Raw genomic sequence first — 26,374 nt, forward strand, 5'->3', positions numbered from 1 at the left:
TCTAAAGCCTGCAATGGCAATAAGTACAAACCTATCAATAATCACCCTAAATGTAAATGGTCTGAATGCATCAATCAAAATACAGAGTCACTGAATGAATAAAAAAACAAGACCCATCTATATGCTGCCTGCAAGAGACTCACTTCAAACCCAAAGACATACATGGTCTAAATGTGAAGGGATAGAAAAAGATATTCCAGGCAACTAATAGGGAGAAAAAAGCAGGAGTTGCAGTACTTATATCAGACAAAATAGACTTCAAAACAAAGAAAGTCACAAGAGACAAAGCAGGACATTACATAATGATAAAGGGGTCAATCCAACAAGAAGATGTAACTATTACAAATATCTATGCATCCAACACAGAAGCACCTACATATGTGAAACAAATATAAAGGAATTGAAGGGGGAAATAGAATGTAGTACATTCATTCTAGGAGACTTCAACACACCACTCACTCCAAAGGACAGATGAACTAAACAGAAAATAAGTAAGGAGACAGAGGCATTGAACAACACATTAGAACAGATGGACCTAACAGACATCTACAGAACTCTCCACCGAAAAGCAGCAGGATACACATTCTTCTCAAGTGCACATGGAACATTTTCAAGAATAGATCATATACTAGGCCACAAAAAGAGCCTCAGTAAATTCAAAAATATTGAAATTGTACCAACCAGTTTCTCAGACCACAAAGGTATTAAACTAGAAATAAATTATGCAAAGAAAATGAAAAATCCACAAACACATGGAAGCTTAACAACATGCTCCTAAATAACCAATAGATCAATGACCAAATAAAAACAGAGATCAAGCAATATATGGAGACAAATGAAAAAAATAATTCAAAACTGAAAAATCTGTGGGATGCAGCGAAGGCTGTGATAAGAGGGTAGTATATTGCAATACCTCAAGAAAGAAGAACAATCCCATATGAATAGTCTAAACTCACAATTAACAAAACTAGAAAAAGGAACAACTGAGGCTCTAAGTCAGTAGAAGGAGGGACATAATAAAGATTAGAGCAGAAATAAATAAAATCAAGAACAATAAAACAACAGAAAGAATCAATGAAAGCAGGAGCAGGCTCTTTGAGAAAATAAAAATAATAGATAAATCCCTAGCCAGACTTATCAAGAAAAAGAGAGAGTCTATACACATAAAAAGAATCAGAAACGAGAAAGGAGAAATCACTACAGACAGCACAGAAATACAAAGAATTGTGGGATAATACTATGAAAAATTATGTGCTAACAAACTGGATAACCTAGAATAAATGGACAACTTTCTAGAAAAATACAACCTTCCAAGACTGACCCAGGAAGAAACAGAAAATCTAAACAGACCAAGTACCAGCAATGAAATTGAATCAGTAATCAAAAAAACAACCCAAGATCAAGTAGGATTTATTCCAGGGATGCAAGGATGGTACAATATTTGAAAATCCATCAACATCATCCACCACATCAACAAAAAGAAGGACAATAACCACATTATCATCTCCATAGATGTTGAAAAGCATTCAAAAAAATTGAACATCCATTCATGATAAAAACTCTCAACAAAATGGGTATAGAGGGAAAGTACCTCAATATAATAATGGCCACAAGGATGCCCACTCTCCTCACTTTTATTCAACATAGTTGTGGAGGTCCTAGCCACAGCAAAAAGACAACACTAGGAAATAAAATGCATCTAGATTGGTAAAGAAGCAGTTAAACTGTCACTGTTTGCCAATGACATGATATTGTACATAAAAAAAACCTGAAGAATACACTTCAAAACTACTAGATCTAACATCTGAATTCAGCAAAGTTGCAGGATACAAAATTAATACAAATAAATCTGTTGCATTCCTATACACTAATGATGAACTAGCAGAAAGATAAATCAGGAAAACAATTCCATTCACAATTGCATCAAAAAGAATATCTAGGAATAAACCTAATGAAGGAAGTAAAAGAACTATACCCTGAGAACTACAAAACATTCATGAAAGAAATGAGAGAAGATAAATGGAAATACATCCTGTGCTCATGGATAAGAAGAATTAATGTTGTCAAAATGGCCATCCTGCCTAAAGCAATCTACAGATGCAATTCAATCCCTACCAAAATACCAACAGCATTATTCAATGAACTAGAGCAAATAGTTCTAAAATTTCTTTGGAATCACAAGAGACCCTGAATAGCCAAGCCAATCCTGAGAAGAATAAAACTGTGGGAATTATGCTGCCCAACTTAAAGCTCTACTACAGAGCCACAGTGATCAATACAATTTGGTACTGTCACAAGAACAGACTCATAGACCAATGGGACGCACTAGAGAGCCCAGATATAAATGCAAGCATATATGGCCAATTAATATATGATAAAGGAGCCATGGATATACAATGGGGAAATGACAGCGTCTTCTACAACTGGTGGTGGAAAAACTGGACAGCTATATGCAAGAGAATAAAACTGGATTATAGTCTAACCCCATACACAAAAGCAAACTCAAAATGGATCAAAGACCTGAATGAAAGTCATAAAACCATAAAACTCTTATTAGAAGACAACATAGGCAAAAATCTCCTGAATATAAACATGAGCATCATTTTCCTGAACGCCATCTCCTTGGGATAGGGAAACAAAAGCAACAATGAGTAAATGGGATTACATCAAGATAAAAAGCTTCTGTACAGCAAAGGACACCATTAGCAGAACAAATGGGTATCCTACAGTATGGGAAAATATATTTGGAAATGACATATCTGAAAAGGGGTTAACATCCAAAATATATAAAGAACTCAAATGTCTCAACAACCAAAAAGCAAATAACCCAATTAAACAATTAGTGGAGGATACGGACAGACAATTCTCCAAAGAAGAAATTCAGATGGCCAAAAGGCACATGAAAAGATGCTCCACATTGCTAATCATCAGGGAAGTGCAAATTAGAACCACAATGAGATATCACCTCACACCAGTTAGGATGGTGAACATCAAAAATACTAGAACAACAAATGCTAGCAATGATTCAGGGAAAGGGGAAGTCTCCTACACTTGCTGGAGGGAATATAAACTAGTTCAACCATTGTGGAAAGCACTATGGAGGTTCCTCAGAAACCTAAAAATAGAAATAACATTTGACCCAGGATTTCCACTCTTAGGAATTTACCCAAAGAAAACATGACCTCAGATTCAAAAAGACACATGCACCCCTATGGTGATTGCAGCACTAGTTACAATAGCCAAGAAATGGAAGCAACCTAAGTGTCCATAAGTAGGTGAATGAATAATGAAGATGTGGTACATATACACAGTGGAATATTATTCAGCCATAAGAAAGAAACAAAGCCTACAGTTTGCAACAACATGGATGGAGCTAGAGGGTATTATGCTCAGTGAAATAAGGGAGGCGGAGAAAGACAAGTATCTAATGATTTCACTCATTTGTGGAGTAAAAGAACAAAGCAAAAACTGAAGGAACAAAACAGCAGCAGACTCACAAAACCCAAGAATGGACTAACAGTTAGCAAAGGGAAAGGGACTGGGGAGGATAGGTGGGAAGGGAGGGATTAGGGGAAAAAGGGGCATTACAATTAGCACACATAATGTAGGGGTGGGGGCACAGGGAAGGCACTACAACACAGAGAAGACAAGTAGTGATTCTATAGCATCTTACTACACTGATGGACAGTGACTTTAATGGGGTATGTGGTGGAGACTCGATAACGGGGAGAGTCTAGTAACCATTAATGTTGCTCATGTAATTGTACATTAATGATAGCAAAAAAAAAAGACATATGCACCCCTATGTTTATTATGGCACTATTTACAATAGCCAAGATAAGGAAGCAACCTAAGTGTCCATCGGTAGATGAATGGATAAAGAAGATGTTTTGTATATACACCTTAATGAAACAAATTGTATAAAAGACATACCTTAATGGAATACTATTCAGTCATAAGAAAGAAACAAATCCTACCATTTGCAACAACATGGATGGAGCTAGAGAGTATTATGCTCACTGAAATAAGTCAGGTAGAGAAAGACAAGTACCAAATGATTTCCCTCATTTGTGGAGTATAACAACGAAGCAAAACTGAAGGAACAAAACAGCAACAGACTCCAAAAAGGGACTAGGGGTTACCAAAGGGGAGGGGTGAGGGATGGTAGGTGGGGAGGCAGAGAGAAGGGGATTGAGGGGTATTATGATTAGTGCACATGGTGTGGGCGGGATCATGGGGAAGACAGTGTAGCGTAGAGAAGATACGTAGTGACTCTGCGGCATCTTACTACACTGACTGTGTTCAATGGCTATGGAGGGGGGACAATAATATGCGTCAATGTAGTAACCACATTGTTTTTCATGTGAAACCTTCATAAGAGTGTACATCTTAATAATAATACCTTAATAAAAAAATTGTAAAAAAGAAATACCTTAATGATACTAAAAAAAGAAAAGCTTAAAGCAGTCCTCAAGTCACTTTACCACACTGTAACCCCAAGCTATGGCCTCACTGACGGTATATTCTAAGTAGTCTCAGGCAGTTTCCTGGGTAGGTTTTTTCCATTCCTCAGAGTTCCTCCTCTGATCCTTTTCATCTAGTTAGGGGAGAACAGTGGTGTTCAACTGGCAAGCTTTGTGATTTTTCAACATGGACTATAATATCAGGTTCAAACTACAGCTTAACAGATTATTATTAAGACTGATTTGAGGAGATTAGGGAGAGAGGCAGCTGACAGTTGGGAAGGCCCCTGAACCATGTCATTCTGCTGCTGAGAAACCCTTGAATGCGTTTCCTATGCAAACTCAAAAGGTTATAAAAAAACAAAACCAAAAAAACTTTGTAATTGTAGATCAATGATATCAAAATTAAAAAATAAAAAAAAAACACCTTAATAAAAAAAATTGTAAAAAAGAAATAAAATAAAATCCAAGTACAGAATATGAATTCTGGCTCTCTTGATCTAAGGTTAGAGTCTCTTCTGTATTCTGATTGCTATCATTATCATCTAGTTCAGCCAGTTACCGAGTTATATTACCTGTGGTCAATTACTCAGCTTCTCTGCCTTCAGGCTTGTCATTTGTAAAATTGGGTTATTGCTCTTACCTAAACCTGTAAAGTACTCAACATAATATTTGACACAGATTATGTGCTCAACAAATGTTAGTTCCCTTGTATGTCTACATCATTTGAATGGTTTCCAGTAGACATTTAAGAAATCCTCATTAAATATAGTAATAACAGAGAGTGTTTATAGAATACTTATTATGTACTAGGCAACATGACACTTTTTTCCATCTTATCTAATCTTTACTACAATTTTATTAGGCAGGTTTTACTATTGTTGCCATTTACAAATGAGGAAATCAATGCTGGGAGAAGTTAAATAAATTGTTCTAGGCCCCAAAGCCAGCAGGTTGAAGAACTGGCACTTGAACTTTTTCAAATGTTTGAGTGCCTATTTTGTGACCAGAACTGTAGACAGGAGTTAAAAGACATGGGTCTTTTTCCTATAATGTTAAAATCCAAGTGTGAAAAGTAATAAAAAAGCAATATAAGCAGTAGTCAAAAACTCATTATGGTGAGGGATAGTCTCTAAAGGGAATGGAAATTCAGATAAAGTAAAGATTGACAAAGCTGGGGAAGTCAAGAAAGGAAGATTTCCCAGAAGAAGGTGAAAAATAAAAAACTGAAGACCTCCAAAATAAGAGGCACATGGAGCTGTTACAGATGCTATCCAGGAAAAGGACTGAGTCCTGGGTCAGGAAGGTTCTGCTTCATCAGCATCAAGGCCACTTGTTGGGTGAGGTCATCAAGAAGACAAGACCACTGGGTGACCTGTGGGCTGTACTCCAGCAATTGGAGATTCCTTTTCCTTGGAATGTGGGTTATGCTTTCCTTACTAGCTCCCAGGGCCTGTCTCAAGGACATAACCTGAGATAGTGATGTGGTATTGAGACCATCTGGACAGTATACATGACTGAATCTACTTAAGGCCTCCATATACACTTCTAAGATTTGGTGGGTGGGTGCAGAGATCTAATCATTTTACAGCAGCCCCAAAACAAGCCCTTGGAAGTTCCCTTGCTTATCAAACCTGCCACCTACCAGTCTGAGTCACCTTTTTCTTTGGCCTCTCCCTGCCCTCTACTTATGGGGTATTGTTTCGGATTATACTTGGGAAGCTCCTGAAGAGCTTGTGAAACAACACAGATGTTCATTGACTAGGAACTTGGCAATATTTGTTATGCTGAGCCAAGAGCTGATAAATTGCCCTTTGTAGTATCTTAGATCTCAGACTCTGTGTCACCTGGGATTGGAATTTTAGGAAGGTTGATAGAAAAATTAGTATGTTGGCATGTGGTTGGCTACTTCTTGTAGCTTTATGGAATGTCTTGCAAGAAACATGCAGCTTTGGTTTAAGCTGGCTCATCTGAAAAAAGGAGAGAGGAAAGAATATTCAACTTGGCCAAGAGAGGACTTTTTTGCCTACGGTCAGCAATCCAAGATGTTTAAATTAGCTAATCTTGTGTCTTCAGTTTTGAAAAGCAGATTTTTTTGTCCTAGTAAAATTTTGGGAGAGTAAAGGGAGGAAGCCTGGAAGCAAAGTAGAAGAGATAAGATATCGGGACCTAGGAGAAGAGACTCATTTCTATCTCCTCTCATGTAATTATACCTGTATGCTACTGGCAAGATAAATATTTTGAAGAATCTTTGATATATCTGTGGGCAAGGGACAGATTGATAATGCCTCCTCTCTCTGGGATTTTGTTTTATGTTGTCCTGAGACAGAGGCCAAGGTGGAGGCTAAGTTAAGGAGATTGAGCAGAGCCCTGAAGCCTATAGCTACAAGTCATTAAAAACCCAGGCTGGGTTCCAGATTCAAGGGCCGTGAGTCAGTAACCTTTTAGACTTTGCTTATTAGTCTGAATACAAATACATGGGAAGACTGCTACTTTTCTAAGAGTTGTTCAGTCAGGAGAATTGCAGTCTTTCTACAGTAGGAAGTAGGCTTGTTGAATTTGAAGGCATAGGTTCAGAAAGGAGATCTTATCCAGCACACTTCTCAGATGTGACTGTCTTAGTTCTGTTGGAGATGCTGTAATAAAATATAGACTGGGTGGCTTATTAACAACAGAAATTTGTTGCTCACATTCTGGAGGCTGAGAAATCCAAGATCACTGACAAATTCAGTGTCTGATGAGGGCCCACTTCCTGGTTCAGAGATAGTGCCTTATCATTGTCCTACTATGATGGCAGGGGCCAAGGGAGATTTCTTGGGTTCCTTTAATAAGGGCACTAAAACCCATTCCTGATGGCTCTGCTTCCCAAAGGTTAAAATTCAACATATGAATTTTGGGGGACATTCAGACCATTAAAATGACAATGAAAGGTAATAGATGAAAAGATGAGAGAGAGAGACTGAACAGGAGAATGAATGATGTGTAATGGGTTAGGGAATTGTATGGCTGATGAATAAGCTCATCACATGGGGGGAGGTGTTATTCCTTTCCAGAAGCATCTAATACATGTCTTACACTACTGAAGGCTGCATGCTGTTTTCCATTTTCCCTTAATTTTTCCAAATGACATTTTCTAATGTTTTCCTTTTCTTAAACCAATGATCGATGTATTTGTTGGGGATTTTTAAAAAATCGAGATATAATTAATATAAAACATTGTCAGTTTAAGGTGTACAAAGTGTTGACTTGATATGCATTGCAATATGATCATCACTGTAGCTTTAGTTAACATCTCTATGACACAATTATCACTTCTCTTTTGTGGTGAGAACAATTAAAATATAGTCTTTTAGCAACTTTGTAGTTTATAATATAGTATTGTTGACTCTAATGAATCTGCTGTGCATTAGATTTCCAGAACTTATTTATTTACTGGTTGCAAATTTGTACCCTTAAATAACATCTCAATTACCTCACCCTCAGATCCTGGTAACCAGCATTCTACTCTCTACTTCCATAAGTTTGGAATTTTTAGGTTCACATGTAAGTGATGTCATTTGTCTTTCTGTCTGACTTACCTCACTTAGCATAATGGCTTCAAGGTCTATCATGTCATCTCAATGGCAGGATTTCCTTCTTTCTTACGGCTGAATAATATTCTATTATAAATATGTATATATATCTTACATATTTTATATCCATTCATCTATGGATGGATACTAAGGTTATTTCCATATATTGGCTTTTGTAAATACTGCTACAACAAATACAAGAGTGCAGATATTGTTTTGATATCCTGTTTTCATTTCCTTCGGATATATACTCAGAGGCAAGATTGCTGAATTGCATGGTAGTTCTATTTTAATTTTGGTGGTATTTTCTTTTTTTGAGATATAATTGACATGTAACATTATATTAGTTTCATGTGTGCAACATAATGATTCAGTATTTGTATATATTGTGAAATGATTACCACATAAGTTTAGTTAACATCCATAACCACACAGTTACAATTTTTTTTCTTGTGATGAGAATTTTTAAGATCTACTCTCTAAGCAATTTTCAAATAGTAACTATAATCAACAAGCTGTACATCATATCCACAGGACTTATTTTATAACTGGAAGTTTGTACCTTCTGTTCATTTTGCACACTTCCCATCTGACAACCACTGTGTATCTATGTTTGGTTTCTTTAGATTCCATATAGAAGTGATATCATAGGGTATTTGTCTTTGTCTGATTTATTTCACTTAGCCTAATGCCCTCAAAGTCCATCCATGTTGCTATAAATGGCAGGATTTCCTTCATTTTTTTGTGTGAATAATATTTCATTGTATATACATACCACATTTTCTTTATCAATTCATTCATTGATGGACACAGATTGTTTGGCTATTGTAAATAATGCTGCAATGAACATGGGGGAGCATATATCTTTCAGAGTTAGTGTTTTCATTTCCTATAGATAAATACCCAGAAGTGGAATTGCTGGATCATATGGTAGTTCTATTTTTAATTTTTTGAGGGACCTCCATACTGTTTTCCATAGTGGCTGCACCAATTTATAGTCCAACAACAGTGCCCAAAGTTCCCTTTTCTCAACATCCTTGCCAACATTATCTCTTGACTTCTTAGTGATAGCCATTCGAATAGATATGAGTTGATATTTCACTGTGGTTTTGATTTGCATTTCCCTGATGATTAGTGATGTTGACCCTCTTCTCATTACCTGCTGATCATTTGAATGTCTTTGGAGGAATGCTGATCATTTGAATGTCTTTGGAGGAATGTCTATTTACTTTCTCTGTCCATTTTTAAATTGGATTTATTTTGTCATTGAGTTGTATGAGTTTTTTTTTTTTTTGCAGGCAGAAACAACTTGATTTATTGAATGCTTGATCTATGTAATTGCTGAGGCCACTATGTACAGACAAGAGAGAGGGAGCTTTATTTCTTGGTCTCTTCCTTCTTGGACAGAGTCTTAATGACTTCCTTCTTCTTGGCCTGGTGCTACTCTTTATGGTGCTTGTGTGCTTCCTTAGTCTTGGACCTGAGGGCCTCACCCTAGGCAGCCAGAAGCTTCTTGCAGGCCTTGTCTGCCTTCAGCTTATGGATGTGTTTCATGAGAATCCACTTGTTTTTGAACACATTACCCTTCACTTTCAGGTACAGGCTGTGATACATGTGGTGGTCAATCTACTTAGATTCACATTACCTTCTGAGCAGCATGTGCAGAATTCTCATCCTCCTCATCCAGGCCACCTTCTCAGGCATTTGAGCATTGGCAAGTACCCTTTCACTTACCTATGTCCTTCTGGCAAGCCAAGGTGTTTCTCTGGCACTGATCTAGGAAATGGACAGTCACAGGCTTCCAAATGATCGGCCCATCTTTGATCAGCTTCCAAATCTGCTGATGTGAGTTGGCATTGGTGATTTCATTGGTCTCACTGGGGTCCAACCAGACGTTCTTTTTACCACAGTGGAGGACACTGGAGGCAAGCCTCTACTGAAGCCTGAGCGAACTCATGGCTGTGGCCGCAGCAGCATAAGGAAAAGGGAGTTCTTTATATATTTTGGATATTAACTCTTTATCTGATATATGGTTTGAAATGTTTTCTCCCTTTCTGTAGGTTTCCTTTTCATTTTGTTGATTTTTTTGCTGTGCTTTTTTTGCTTTTTAATTTGATATAGTCCTACTTGTTGATCTTTGCCTTTTTTGCTTGTGCTTTTGCTGTCATACCCAAGTAATCATAGGCAAGAACAATGCCAAGGAGTTTCCTCCCTATGTTTTCTTCTAGAAGTTTTAAGGTGTCATGGTCTTTTGTTTAAATCTTTAATCCATTTGAGTTAATTTTGGGGTTGCTATAGGAGTCCACTTTCATTTTTCTGCATGTGGTTATCCAGTTTTTCCAACATCATTTGTTGGAAAGATTATTTTTCTCCCATTGAGTGCTCTTGCTTCTTTGTCAAATATTAGTTGACCCTATATGCATAAGTCTATTTCTGGGCCTGAGTTTATTATTCTATTCCATTGGTCTGTGTGTCTATTTTTATGCCAATACTATATTGTTAGAATTGCTATAGCTTTGTAATATATTTTGAAACCAAGGAGTCTGAAGTCTACAGGATTGTTCTTTTTTATTTTATTTATTTATTTATAATATATTTTTGTTAAAGTGTACTTGATATACAATATTATATCAGTTTCAAGTATACAACATAGTGATTCAACAGTTTTATACATTATTAAATGCTCACCCCCCAACTAGTGTAGTTACTGTCAACATAGAGAGATGTTACAAAACTATTGACTATATTCTCTATGCTATACTTTCATCCCCATGATTAATTTATATTATGACTGATGTTTTCTGCCTTTTTATCCCCTTCACCCACCTCACCCACCCACCCCAACACCTCCCCCATGGTAGCCACCAGTCACTTCTCAGTATCTATAAGTCCACTGCAGTTTTGTTCATTTTATTTTGTTGTGTTTTTAGATCCCATATATAATTAAAATCATATGGTATTTGTCTTTCTCTGCCTGGCTTACTTCACTTTGCATAATACCCTCTAAGTGCATCCAAGTTGTTGTATATGGCAGGATTTCTTTTTTTTATGGTTGAATAACATTCCATTGTGTATATGTACCATCTCTTCTTTAATCATTCTTCTACTGATGGACACTTAGGTTGTTTCTATTTCTTGGCTATTGTAAATAATGCAGCAATAAACATAGGGGTTCATATATCTTTTCAAATCAGAGATTTTTTTTTCTTTGGGAAAATTCCAAGAAGTGGAATTACTGAGTCATACGGTATTTCTATTTTTAGTTTTTTGAGGAATCTCCTTACTGCTTTCCATAGTGGCTGCACCAATTTGCATTTCCGCCAACAGTGTAGGAAGGTTCCCTTTACTCTACATACTCACCAACACTTGCTATTTCTTGTCTTTTGTATAGTGACCATTCTGACAGGAGTGAGGTTATATCTCACTGTGGTTCTGATTTACGTTCTTTCTTTCTCAAGATAGCTTTGGCTATTAAGGATCTTTTGTGGTTCCATACAAATTTTAGGACATTTTTTTCTATTTCTGTAAAAAAATGCCATTGGAATTTTGATGAGTATTGTATTGAATCTATAGATTATTTTGGGTACTATGAACTTTTAAAAATATTAATTCTTTTGATATATGAACATGGAATATATTTTCCATTTGTATCTTCTTCAATTGCTTTCATCAAAGTCTTATAGTTTTCATTGTATAGCTCTTCACTTCCTTGGTTAAATTTTTCCTAAGTATTTTATTATTTCTGATGCTATTGTGAATGGGATAGTTTTATTTATTTATTTTTCAGATATTCATTTTTGGTATATTGAAATGCAACTGATTTCTGTATGCTGATTTTATACCCTGCAACTTTACAGAATTTGTTTACTAGTTTCAACAGTTTTTTGGTTGAGTCTTTAGGATTTTCTATATAGAAGATCATATCATCTGCAAATAATGACAATTTTACCTTCTTTCTGATTTGAATGCCTTTTATTTCTTTGTCTTGCCTGATTATCCTAGCTAGGACTTCCAGCACAATGTTGAATAAGAGTGGTGAGGGGTACCTTTTTTTTGTTTCTGATCTTAGAGGGAAAGCTTTCAGCCTTTCATCATTGAGAATAATGTTAGCTGTGGGTTTGTCATATAGCCTTTATTATGTTATGAAACTTTTCTCCCCAACAGGTTGAAGGTTTTTACCATGAAAAGACATTGTTTTTGTCAAATGCTGTCTCTGCAAATATTAAGCAGATCATGTGATTTTTATCTTTCATTCTATTGATGTGATGTGTTAAATTGATTGATTTTGTCTGTGCTGCATCATCATTGTATCCCAGGGACAAATAACACCTGATTACAGTGTATGGTCCTTCAAATATGTTGTTGAATTCAGATTGCTAAGACTTTTGCTGAGAATTTTACATTTGTATCTTACAGGGGTATCAGTTTATAGTTTTCTTTTCTTGTAGTATCTTAGCATCTGGCATTGGTACATGGTGTTCCCTCATATTGTAGTTTTTGTAGGAGTTTGAGAGTTATTGGTATTAGTTTTCTTTAAATGTCTAGTAGAATTCACCAGTGAAGTTTTGTGGTCCTGGAATTTTCTGTATTTGGAGGTTTTTGATTATTGATTCAATATCCTTAGTCATTATTGATCTCTTCAGATTATCTGTTTTCCAGATTCAGTCTTAGTAGATTGTCTTTTTCTAGAAACTAGCCAATCTTTTCTAGGATACCCAGTTTATTGGAATATAATTTGTAGCAGTCTCATGATCCTTTGTATTTCTGTGGTATAAGTTGTAACATATCCTCTTTCATTTCTGATTTATTTGAGTTTTCTCTGTTTTTTTCTCGTCTAGTTACATGTATGTCAATTTTGTTTATCTTTTAAAAAATAGCTTAGTTTCATTGGTCCCTTCTATTTTTTTTCTGGTCTGTCTTTCATTCATCTCCACTCTGATATTTTAAATTTCTTTCCTTGTTCTAACTTTGAGATAACTTTGGTTCTTCTTTTTCTAGTTCTTTGTTGTATAATATTAGGTTGTTTATTTGAGATCTTTTTATTTTCTTAATATATGCATTTGTTGGTGTAAACTTCCCCTTAAGGAATGCTTTTGCTGCATCCTATAGGCTTTGGAATGTTATGTTTCCATTTTAATTTGTTTTAAGATACTTTTTATTTCCCGTTTGATTTCTTCTTTGACTTTTGTTTGTTCCTGGATGTGTATTTTGTTAGCCATTGTTTTCTTGAAACAGATATTTTGATTTCTTTATCAGATAAATTGCAATTTCTGTGTCTTTGATCCAGTTATTGGAGGATTATCTTTTGGTGATGATGTTTCCTTTATTCTTCATGTTCCTTGGAGTTTTGCATTGCTTTTTTTTACATTTGAAGTAGCAGACACCTCCTTAATCTTTCTTGTTGTCTTTGGGTGGTAGCTACTTCTCACAGATCTGCTTATATCTGGGATGTTCTCCAACCTCATATTAAAACCCCTCCTCTTGTAACAGAATTCTTAAGCTTGTATGTCCTCTCTGGTCTTTACAGCCTGTCAGGCTCGTTGCTGGTAGCCTCTCTTATTTTCCAGAAGGTGGTGCTACAGGTCAAATTTTGGGTTTCTCCCTAGACCACAGATCGTAGCCTATTTTCTGATGGACTCCTTATTTATTGGAGCTAGCTGCCAAGTTGGGGGAAGTGTGGGTTTTGCATTCAGGATATTTGGGGTGCCTGCAGACCAGGTGGGGGTATTCTCATGTGAGGTTCTCCCAGTGGCTTGTGGGCTAGCTTCCTTCTGGTGTCCTGAAAACAATCAAGTGAAACCACATTTTTTAAATGTCCTTTGATATTCGTATCCGTCTCTTTCCTCATCTCCTCCCTCCTCATAGTTAGAGGCCCCACTTCAATACTCTAGGTGCTGTGGTAGAGAAACAGGCTTCTCCAGTAGCATCCCACACAGCTGGTGTAGCCAGCACTCATTCACTGTCCTCCCTTTCCCTCACGGGAGAGGCTGATGTCAGCTGGTTCAGCCCTACAATGTGCCACCTTGGGGAAGGGTGTCACTGGCAAAGTTTCTCTTTTCCCCTCCAATGTGTCCAAACTTTATGTACATATTTGCTCCAAAAAAGTACTAAAATCTCTCCTTGGGAAAGCTGTACTTCTGCAAAGGCTCTCTTATCTGTAGGTGTCTGCCCAAGTCAGCACTCTTCTGGTTTTCCATGACCATGGCTGATTCACAAGCTCCTGTTGGCTCTGCAGGTCCTCCCAGGACTCCTTCCAGGGGCCTTAGTGTATGGTGCTGGATCCCACAACTCCCGCAGATGTACTTTTATTCATGGATGATTGCCTAATTAATTGTTAAAAAGAGGGGACAAAAAGAGGGATGTCTGTGTCACCATGATGCTGGTATCACCACAGGTGTGTTGAGGATTATTAACTTTTCATAAAGGGCTGGTCTGATGTGAGCCAAGTCAAGTCAATGAGACTCAGTTTTAGGACTATTATTTAGAACTGTTGAGAAAGAGAAGCTCTTTTTCTGCTAAGCCACCACAAAGTTGCCATCACAACCGAAGAGCCTCTCTAAGAATAAAAGCAACATAGGCAAAAACAGTCACAGAAGGGAGAAGGATGGCATCCTGATGGTGTCATTGGAGCCATTCATTGGTAAATGCAGCTCATTTTAAAAGCAAAACCACTGCAGAACTCTAACATGGTAAAATAAACAATTAGAAGTGATGTACAGGAAAATGAAGAGGCAACTGTTAATTTAGAGAAAAATAGGTTAAATGTGATCTAAAAATGTATTTAGTAAAATTGGAAGGGGGAATGGTTTACATTATTTTAAAATTTGGAAACTTCTTTCTTTCCTTTTGGTTTTAAAATGTGAGTTGTTAATTCTCTACCCTCAGTTTGTAAAGGGACAGATCTTCCTATAAAATTTCCATCGTAAGTGCCCTTTGTTCCCTAATGTGCAGCAGACCGGTGGTTCTCACATTGGAGCTTGTCTCAGGTTCCCTGGAGGAGGGCTTAAGACCCAGATTCCAACCTTTTTCCTACTTCCCACCTTATTCTCTCTCCCTTCCCACTCTTTCCCTTTTCCCCCCTGGAATTCTGATTCAGAAGGGTAAAGGTGAGGACAAGAATTTACTTTTTTTTTTTTTGGTATCATTAATCTACAATTACATGAAGAACATTATCTTTACTAGGCTCCCCCCTTCACCAAGTAGCCCCCACAAACCCCATTACAGTCACTGTCCATCAGTGTAGTAAGGTGCTGCAGAATCCCTACTCGTCTTCTCTGTGTTGTACAGCCCTCCCCGTGCTCCCCCACCAAACCCACATTACACATGCTAATCATAATGCCCCCTTTCTTTTTTCGCGCCCTTATCCCTCCCTTCCCACCCATCCTCCTCAGTCCCTTTCCCTCTGGTAACTGTTAGTCCATTCTTGGACAAGAATGTACTTTAAAAAAATTTTTTTAACAAACTCCCAGGTAAAGGCCACACTCAGGGTAAGAATCCAAGGATCCTAGCCTAGGAGGCAGGAGCCCTCACTCAAAACATTTCTAGCCTCTAAATCTTGGTTAAATTACTTGAGTTTCTCATCTATAAAATGGCATATATAAAATGTCCAGATTCTCAAAATTTTTATAAGGATAAAATATAAAATAAATGTTATAGCACTATTTCAGATTTTCTCAGCGTATGTAGAATCATACAGGTTTGGGTTTTAATGTTGGACCCGCAATTTAAGGGTTGTGTGGACCTCTGGAGGTCACCTAATCTCTCTGTGCCTTGGTTTCCAAAATACAAAAGTAGGAATCACATATTGAAAAGTTGTAAGACTGTGTGAATATGTGAAGATGCCTAGCTAGTCACACACAGTAAATTCTAAATAAATTTTAGCTTCTCTTTCAACATCACACACCTAGTTAGGATTAAAGTATAATGCAGTTAACGAGTTTGACCATATGCTGGAATTTACTACTCTTAATCTGAAATGGATCTGATTTTGGCTTAATAGACAACACAATCTGTATACAATGGGAATCCAGAGAAGACACTTTCTAGTAAACTAGATTCCAGATTATAATTTAGAAACTGCTGTTTATGATTTGGTGAATTGAATTTTAAAAACCTTTATATGATTAAATTTAAACTCTTTGTTTTGAACACACTCCCCCCACAAATAATCAGCTCCACTGGTTTAGTCTTTGAAATTCTTAAAGATTATGGTTTTACTCCTAATGTAGATTCTTACCCTAGAGATGATCATATATTCGGATAGATTTCTTATGTGATAAATGTGTTTTGGTTGGTAACAATTGAGTAATTGGGATTCTCTTTAGGACTTTGCTCTCTATAAAAAGTAGTATGAATAGAATTTCTAAGGTTTTTGTTCTCAACCCACGTGAAACTATCCCTATTGAAGCCAGGCTTTGTGATTATTTGAATTTTATTATACAATATAAATCATAAACCAGAATATTTAATGAAATATGAAGAAATCTAGTAAGCTGGGGTGCCTATTTTCTCCCAAAGCCTCTAGAAATCAGAATCCTTGTTAAGGAATAAAGATTTTATAAACTTGATATATTAATGGAAACCTTGGCCTAAGTGCCTCTGAACTTGACAAGTACTTTTGAACCTTCTGTACTTTGGCACAATAAGGTCAACAAAACTCATGTGTTTAAATTTAAACAGAATTGGGTCAGATAATGCCCCCGCCTTTCCCTCCCTGGTATTTAGTTTCCTATCCATAAAAATCTAAATCTCTAACTTGGAAAATGCCACAAATCTGCAACATTGGGCTGCTGAGATAAGTCAGACCAAGCAAAGCCACTTTCCGAAATAATGATACCTTTCTAAAAAGAATTGGGGTCACCACAGGAATTCATAGATCTATGAAATAGGTCAAGAATAGTACCTGGGAATTCTCATGTTCCATTTTGATGTTATGGATAAGATATGGCTATCAGCCATAATCATTTTCACAAGGATCTCTTGGTCTTCACTCATTCAAGGCCTGTGTGCCTCCAGTACTCCCTGACCACAGCAAACATCTCAAATTGATTATGACATTTTTTCATATCTAGGCAATGGCATCAAAATTCTTTTTGTAGACAAATTTATCAAATGATTAGGGCTGGAAGTATAGGGGAAAACCATATGCCATTTGTCCTTGGTCCACCTCTGGTTCTTCTATTTTCAGCTAACCATCATTTCTTTCCAAACCTTAATTTCATGGTACTAAGATCACTTTCAAAAATATTGTTTGACTCTCATTGTCATTAGGACTAAGTTCCAGTCAAATGTTTTGGGCATTTAAGATTCTATGGTCTGGCCTAACCTCACACAGTCACTCTTGCCTCTCCCTGTGCCCCACTTCGGACTCCTCATTCCAGCCAGACTGGCCTACTCACAGGAATTTATAGATCTATGAAATAGGTCAAGAATAGTACTCGGGAATTCTCATGTTCCATTTTGATGTCATGCCCATAGATACCATCTGCACTCCAACCTTGTCTTTGCTTTTGATGTTCCCTCTCCTGAGAAGGCCTTCCCTTAGTTGTTCTAATTTTTTAAGCCTTGTCTTTCAGGTATAGCTCACATCTTGCAGGAAGCATTCTTTGACTCAGTAAGTCCTCTTTAGCACACTCCTTCACTCATATTTTTACTGTGCATATCTTTGTGTTACTTAAATATTTTTCTAGTGCAAATTAACAATTTTTACTTTTTTTTTGTATCTAGAACTTAACTTCCAAAGAGACAGCAAGTAATTTAATGACAAGAACTATGTCTTAGAGAATTTTTGTTCCTCTTTTTGGGTTCATAGGAAATTATCCAAGAACGACCCAGGATCATGTTAGTGCCATTAGTGGCTAACTTATTAAATAGGTGAATGTTGAGTGAATATGGGAACAGGAGGCAAATGATGAAAATAGGAAAAGGGCTCTTCACTCTGCAGTGTTCTTTCTTCTTCCACCAGGAAATACTCAATTTCCTGGAGCAGCTATCAAAATGGACTGTCTATAGGGCTGTGGAAGTGACCATATGTCTTTGAAAACATACCTTTAAACAGAAATAGTAATGTGTCCTATTTTTAAATGTGCTCCCTATAGTGACAATGTTTTATGGAGGTGTGAACAAATGTGGGAAAGCTTGTCTTTACTTCCGTGCCTATAAATAAACTAGAAGATACAGAGAGAAACTTCTTGGGTATAGAAAACACAGATAAAGGAAAAAATACTTCAATCATCTGCAAATAACATGGCATTTAAGAAGGGGCAAAGGAAACTGTTCCCTCCTGGGGACTTGGTCATTTCACTTGATCTTCCTTGAAGAATAACAATGTCCCAAGCATGCCCAGCTGGGGAAGACAAAGGGCCCTGAGTGATCAGCCCTGACTTAAGAGTTTTCAGAATGGCTGGTAAAGAAGTTTCTACCCAAATATGAGAGAAGGATCCCTAGATCCTTCAGAAGAAACAAGAAATACCACTAAGTTGTATGGCCAGCATGACCCTTCTAGCTCTGAAAGAACAAAATGGAACTACTGGTGTACGTACATTCCTATTAGACAATCAACAGTCCACTCTTTCACTGATTTCTAAGGCTCTTAATCCAAGCCACTGTCCTGGAGAGGAGGGAAGCCACTGAAAGAAGTGAGAATAAAGGTTTTATCTGGAAATTAGCTTGTACAATGTAAGAAAGTCCTTTCAGCTTACTAAATAACACACTAGAAATAAAAATCTCTTGCTTTTATTGTTTTCTTGGGAACTAAGATGTTTCTAAGATACTGTTCAACTGGTTGAAAAACATATTGGAACAAAGTTTTGACAGATAGTAACTACATTACTTGGGGTGAGCATTTAATAATGTATATAACTTCTGAATCAGTATGTTGTATGCCTGAAACTAATATAATATTGTATATCAACTATACTTCATTAAAAAAAGAAAAACATACTGGAAATACAGGCCTAAAGAACTTCTAATTTTTTTCATGGTTATCTGACACATGTAAAAGACTCCAATCAGCTTTCTGAATAATATACCAGAAAACAAATCTCTGGCTCTTACAATTATTCCTAGAATTTAGCTTGTTCATATAAGCAGTTAACATAAATGAAAATTTCTAGTAATTATACTTTCATCTGGCACTGACATGGTGCTTGTAAGGGAATCTAATCAGGCTACAGAAATTACAGGAACTAGAAACTTTCATTACAAATGTGTAATTCACCAACTTCAACAATTTTGATTCACAAGTGACTCAAGAAGAAACTACAAGTTTCTGCAAGGAAATACAGGGTGCTGTAGATTAGTGGACTCTGCGTAAACCTGGCATGAAGTGACTTTTATTCATTCATGTAATAATACTGAGGTCTTCATCCTTAGGAGGCCCCAAGACTTCTCCAGGATTCCCCTGCATTACTGGTCCTAAAGGACCCCAGTGTCTGCCTCTTGTGCAGCATTACACCATGCTTCTATTTTCCTTGAGATACCATCATCCTCCAAACAAATCCTATGTGGTAGACAGAATAATGGGCCTCCTAAAATGTATGTTGGAACCTGTGAATATCATACCTTACATGGCAATAGGGTCTTTGCAGGTGTGACTAAGGACTCCAAGACAGAGAGATTATACTGGATTTTCCAGGTGACCCCAGTTTAATCCTAAAGTTCTTATAGGAGGAAGGTACCATGGTCAAAGTCAGAAAAAGAAGATGTGGTGATTCAAACAGAAGTTGGGGGGATGCCCTTTGAAGATAGAGAAAGGGGCCATGAGCCAAGGAATGAAGGCAGCCTCTAGAAGCCGAAAAAGGCCAGGTAAAAGATTCTTTCCTGGGGCCTCCAGAAAGAATGTTGACACACTGATTTTAGAACTGTAGAACTAATATCACACTTTTGACTTCTAGAACTGTAAGATAGTAAATTTCTGTTGTTTAAATCCACTGAATTCGTGGTAGTTCATTACAGCAGCTGTGGTAAACTAATATACCCTATATTTGTCCACCATTCCTTGAACAGTCTTTTAACTACTGCATGCTACTGCAATACTACCTAATCATCTTTAAGAACCTGGTTCAGACAATACTTCAGTCAGAAAACCCTTTCCAAAGCCTCTAGTCAGAAATAACAGTTCCTGTATGTTCCAACAATATTTTACTTGCAGTTGTTATCGTTTATATCCCATGCTGTTTTGTCCAGATTGTATACTCTTTAGAAGGAGAAGGACCCAGAGCCTATTCATTTTGATTTCCGCATAGCATCTATCCCAGTACTTTGCACAGGTTAGATACACAAGAAATATTAGGGCATAAGTGAATGGATTACAAACAAGTTTTTCTATAAAGCATGAACTCTTTTCATGGCGTGTATATGTTTGAATGGCAGTGTTGAATGGGGTTGAGGCAGTATGAAATAGTGCAAGACACAGAAATCTGGTAGCTTTAATAATACATTAAACATAATCAAATGTCTGTAAACAACTAAAAACTGATTCTAAGAATAAATTCAAGTTGAAATCAGTAAATAATGAATTAGAAAATAAAAGAGTAGCAGAATAAATTAATCCCAAATCATTGTATTTTGGGGGGAATGTCTATTGGATAAATAATTTAATGTGGGGGGAAAAATAATTATTTGCAACCCAATCAACTGAATTAGCAGAAACAGACTAGAAGATAGTGTGGATCATTTGTGAACTAGCAGGGATTTTGAGATGTGGAATATCTACATTAATAAAGAGATTTCAGTTTAAGAAGGAAATATGAATTATAAGTATTTAGACATAGATTTGCCCAACATTTAAGCCCCCTATATTGGTGACCAGTATATTCTTTTTTATTTTGGGAGATTAATCTTTTTTTATTTTGACATCATTAATGTACAATTACATGAGCAGCATTATAGTTAGTAGACTCCCCACATTATCAAGCCCCCACCACACACCCCATTACAGTCACTGTCCATCAGTGTAGTAAGATACTATAGAATCACTACTTACCTTCTCTGTGTTGTACTGCCTTCCCTGTGCCCCCATCCCTACATTATGTGTGCTAATTGTAATGCCCCGTTTCCCCCTTATCCCTCCCTTCCCACCTTTTCCCTCCCCAGTCCCTTTCCCTTTGGTAACTGTCAGTCCATTCTTGGGTTCTGTGAGTCTGCTGCTGTTTTTTTTTTTTTTTGAGAGGGCATCTCTCATATTTATTGATCAAATGGTTGTTAACAACAATAAAATTCAGTATAGGGGGGTCAATGCTCAATGTACAATCATTAATCCATCTCAAGCCTAATTCTTGTCAGTCTCCAATCTTCTGAAGCACAACGAACAAATTCTTACATAGTGAATAAATTCTTACATGGTGAACAGTACAAGGGCATTCATCACAGAAACTTTCGGTTTTGATCACGCATTATGATCTATAAACAATCAGGTCAAATATGAATATTCGTTTGATTTTTGCACTTGATTTATATGTTGATCCCACATTTCTCCCTTTATTATTATTAGTATTTTTATTTTTAATAAAATGCTAAAGTGGTAGGTAGGTGCAAGATAAAGGTAGAAAACATAGTTTAGTGCTGTAAGAGGACAAATGTAGATGATCAGATGATCAGGTGTGTGCCTATGGACTAAGTATTAATCCAAGCTAGACAAGGGCAGCAAAACATCCACGGATGCAGAAGATTTCTCTCAAAACAGGGGGGGTGAGGTTCTGAGCCTCACCTCTGTTGATCCCCAATTTCTCACCTGATGGCCCCCCTGTGACTGTGCCTGTCTTAGGTTGTTCCTCCCTTGAGGAATCTTACCCGTCTCTGGCTAACCAGTCATCTTCTGGGGCCATACAGGGAAATGTAAAGTTGGTAAGTGAGAGAGAAGCCATATTGTTTGAAATGTTTAGCTTTTTACTTCTTTGCAGATTTATGCCCTGTGTCTTCTATGCCCAGCACTTGTCTCGAGGTATCTTTACCACCTGGAGGAATTATGATACTCGGTAAATTCGATGTGAGGCACGAATTCTATTTAAGGGTTGTAATTAGGAAGGAAGAAGAAAAGCTATAGAGGTAGCATATGGAAGAAAACATGGGAGGATTGATTATTTCTTTGACATATCTTCTTGTAGAGTACCTTAAGTATGTATAGGTTTTAAACTACTAACTAATTTGCACACACATATTAACATAATAGGAATACGGTGACATAAACAAAGCAAATCTATAATTACCATCCATCTCCAGTGAAGCCAAGAAAACCATTTAGGCACCCTAGGCATTTGTGAAAATTTGTCTATGATATGATGGATATTGTCCAACTGTACTTGAACAGTCTGAGAGAAATCAGACAAATTAAAGCAGCCCATTTCTGGGATCTGTTCACATCCCATATGTTCTTTTAACTGTAGATAGTCTATAGTCATAAGATTTTGGAGTGCTACAACTTGCACCCCTCCCAACTCCTGGTTGAGTTCCAACAGTACAGATCTGGTCAAATTCATTGTCTCACTGTATGCACATGCCAGCCTAGACATCTCCCTCCTCATTCCAATGGCAAGTCCAGGAAATGGTGGGGTGGACACAGCCAGAACTGCAGCATCGCCTGGATCACTGTGGAGGCTTTTTGATGATCATCCCCCGGCACGAGTCCTCCAGAGAGTGCTGCTGCCGGAAGCTCCTCCTCATATCGTATCTTAGTTCATTTTCTGGGTAGCCAAGCTAGGCCTTGATCTTCTGCATAGAAACAAACAGACCCTTTGCCCACACTTTGGCATGCCCTCTATACCACTGTGCAGAACTCATTGGAGGTCAGCACACAGGGACTGCCTTTTTTTTTTCTTTTTATTAAGAGAAAGGAATATTATCAGAAAAGAGTACCTCCATAGCTGATCATCTGACACCCTTTAAGTGATCAACATTAAGGATATTTAAAGCATGCGTTGATCTTTGATTTACCAATAGTTTAATCCTATCAAGGAGTAATCCCCGTGTTCTTTCTTTCTTTCTTTCATTTTTTTTAAATTTTTAATCTACACTTAGATGAAGAATACTATGTTTACTATGCTCTCCCCTATATCAGGTCCCCCCTAACAACCACATTACGATTACTGTCCATCAGCTTAGCAAAATGTTGTAGAGTCACGACTTGTCCTCTCTGTGTCATGCAGCCCACCCTCCCCTTTCTCCCTCCCCCCCATGCATGCTAATCTTAATACTCCCCTTATTCTTCCCCCCTCTTATCCCTCCCTGCCCACCCATCCTCCCCAGTTCCTTTCCCTTTGGTACCTGTTAGTCCATTTATGGGTTCTGTAATTCTGCTGCTGTTTTGTTCCTTCAGTTTTTCCTTTGTTCTTATACTCCTCAGATGAGTGAAATCATTTGGTATTTCTCTTTCTCCACTTGGCTTATTTCACTGAGCATAATACTGTCCAGCTCCATCCATGCTGCTGCAAATGGTTGGATTTTTCCACTTCTTATGGCTGAGTAGTATTCCATTGTGTATATGTACCACATCTTCTTTATCCATTCATCTACCGATGGACATTTAGGTTGCTTCCAATTCTTGGTTATTGTAAATAGAGCTGCGATAAACATAGGGGTGCATCTGTCTTTCTCAAACTTGATTGCTGCGTTCTTAGGGTAAATTCCTAGGAGTGGAATTCCTGGGTCAAATGGTAGGTCTGTTCTGAGCATTTTGATGAACCTCCATACTGCTTTCCACAATGGTTGAACTAATTTACATTCCCACCAGCAGTGTAGGAGGGTTCCCCTTTCTCTACAGCCTCGCCAACATTTGTTGTTGTTTGTCTTTTGGATGGCAGCTATCCTTACTGGTGTGAGGTGATACCTCATTGTAGTTTTAATTTGCATTTCTCTGATAATTAGTGATGTGGAGCATCTTTTCATGTGTCTTTTGGCCATTTGTATTTCTTTTTTTCTTTTTTTTTTTTTTTTTGAGAGGGCATCTCTCATATTTATTGATCAAATGGTTGTTAACAACAATAAAATTCAGTATAGGGGGGTCAATGCTCAATGTACAATCATTAATCCATCTCAAGCCTAATTCTCGTCAGTCTCCAATCTTCTGAAGCATAACTAACAAGTTCTTACATGGTGAACGAATTCTTACAGAGTGAATAAATTCTTACATGGTGAACAGTACAAGGGCATTCATCACAGAAACTTTCGGTTTTGATCATGCAATATGACCTATAAACCATCAGGTCAAATATGAATATTCATTTGATTTTTGTACTTGATTTATATGTTGATCCCACATTTCTCCTATTATTATTATTATTTTTATTTTTAATAAAATGCTGAAGTGGTAGGTAGATGCAAGATAAAGGTAGAAAACATAGTTTAGTGCTGTAAGAAGGCAAATATAGATGATCAGATGATCAGGTGTGTGCCTATGGACTAAGTATTAATCCAGGCTAGACAAGGGCAGCAAGACATCCACGGATGCAGAAGATTTCTCTCAAAGCAGGGGGGGTGAGGTTCTGAGCCTCACCTCTGTTGATCCCCAAATTCTCACCTGATGGCCCCCCTGCGACTGTGCCTGTCTTAGGTTGTTCCTCCCTTGAGGAATCTTACCCGTCTCTGGCTAACCAGTCATCTTCCGGGGCCATACAGGGAAATGTAAAGTTGGTAAGTGAGAGAGAAGCCATATTGTTTGCAAAGGTTAGCTTTTTACTTCTTTGCAGATTTATGCCCTGTGGCTTCTATGCCCAGCACTTGTCTCGAGGTATCTTTACCACCTGGAGGAATTATGATACTCGGTAAATTCGATATGAGGCACGAATTCTATTTAAGGTTTGTAATTAGGAAGGAAGAAGAAAAGCTATAGATGTAGCATATGAAGGAAACTTGGGAGGATTGATTATTTCTTTGACATATCTTCTTGTATAGTACCTTAAGTATGTATAGGTTTTAAACTACTAACTAATTTGCACACACATATTAACATAATAGGAATACGGTGACATAAACAAAGCAAATCTATAATTACCAGCCATCTCCAGTGAAGCCAAGAAAACCATTTAGGCACCCTAGGCATTTGTGAAAATTTATCTATGATATGATGGATATTGTCCAACTGTACTTGAACCATCAGACAAATTAAAGCAGCCCATTTCTGGGATCTGTTCACATCCCATATGTTCTTTTAACCATAGATAGTCTATAGTCATGAGATTTTGGGGTGCTACAACTTGCACCCCTCCCAACTCCTGGTTGAGTTCCAACAGTACAGATCCAGTCAAATTCGTTGTCTCACTGTATGCACATGCCAGCCTAGACATCTCCCTCCTCCTTCTTATGGCAAGTCCAGGAGACGGTGGGCTGGATGCAGCCACAACCGCAGCATCGTCCGGATCCCTGTGGAGGCTTTTTGATGATCATCGCCCGGCACGAGTCCTCCAGAGAGTGCTGCTGCCGGAAGCTCCTCCTCATATCGTATCTTAGTTCATTTTCTGGGTATCCAAGCTAGGCCTTGATCTTCTGCGTAGAAACAAACAGACCCTTTGCCCACACTTTGACATGCCCTCTATACCACTGTGCAGAACTCATTGGAGGTCAGCACACAGTAACTGCTTTTTTTTTTTTTTTTAATTAAGAGAAAGGAATATTATCAGAAAAGAGTACCTCCATAGCTGATCATCTGACACCCTTTAAGTGATCAACATTAAGGATATTTAAAGCATGCGTTGATCTTTGATTTACCAATAGTTTTATCCTGTTAAGGAGTAATCCCCCTTTTCTTTCTTTCTTTCTTTTTTTTTTTTTAAATTTTTAATCTACACTTACCTGAAGAATACTATGTTTACTATGCTCTCCCCTATATCAGGTCCCCCCTAACAACCACATTACGATTACTGTCCATCAGCTTAGCAAAATGTGGTAGAGTCACTACTTGTCCTCTCTGTGTTGTGCAGCCCACCCTCCCCTTTCTCTCTCCCCCCCATGCATGCTAATCTTAACACCCCCCTTCTTCTTCCCCCCCCTTATCCCTCCCTGCCCACCCATCCTCCCCAGTTCCTTTCCCTTTGGTACCTGTTAGTCCATTTTTGGGTTCTGTAATTCTGCTGCTGTTTTGTTCCTTCAGTTTTTCCTTTGTTCCTATACTCCTCAGATGAGTGAAATCATTTGGTATTTCTCTTTCTCCACTTGGCTTATTTCACTGAGCATAATACTCTCCAGCTCCATCCATGTTGCTGCAAATGGTTGGATTTTTCCACTTCTTATGGCTGAGTAGTATTCCATTGTGTATATGTACCACATCTTCTTTATCCATTCATCTACAGATGGACATTTAGGTTGCTTCCAATTCTTGGCTATTGTAAATAGTGCTGCGATAAACAT

The 26,374-nt window shown here is 37.5% G+C and overlaps 1 protein-coding gene and 1 pseudogene across 1 annotated transcript in view; both read right to left on the bottom strand.

Annotated features, from left to right (window-relative positions):
- The window catches only part of MRPS17 (mitochondrial ribosomal protein S17), a 170,034-nt gene that overhangs the window by 20,425 nt on the left and 123,235 nt on the right, over positions 1-26,374 (bottom strand). The window lies entirely within an intron of this gene.
- Positions 9,413-9,992, bottom strand: LOC108405611 (large ribosomal subunit protein eL19-like; annotated as a pseudogene).

Source organism: Manis javanica, chromosome 10, assembly GCF_040802235.1.
Source record: "Manis javanica isolate MJ-LG chromosome 10, MJ_LKY, whole genome shotgun sequence".
NCBI lineage: Eukaryota > Metazoa > Chordata > Mammalia > Pholidota > Manidae > Manis > Manis javanica.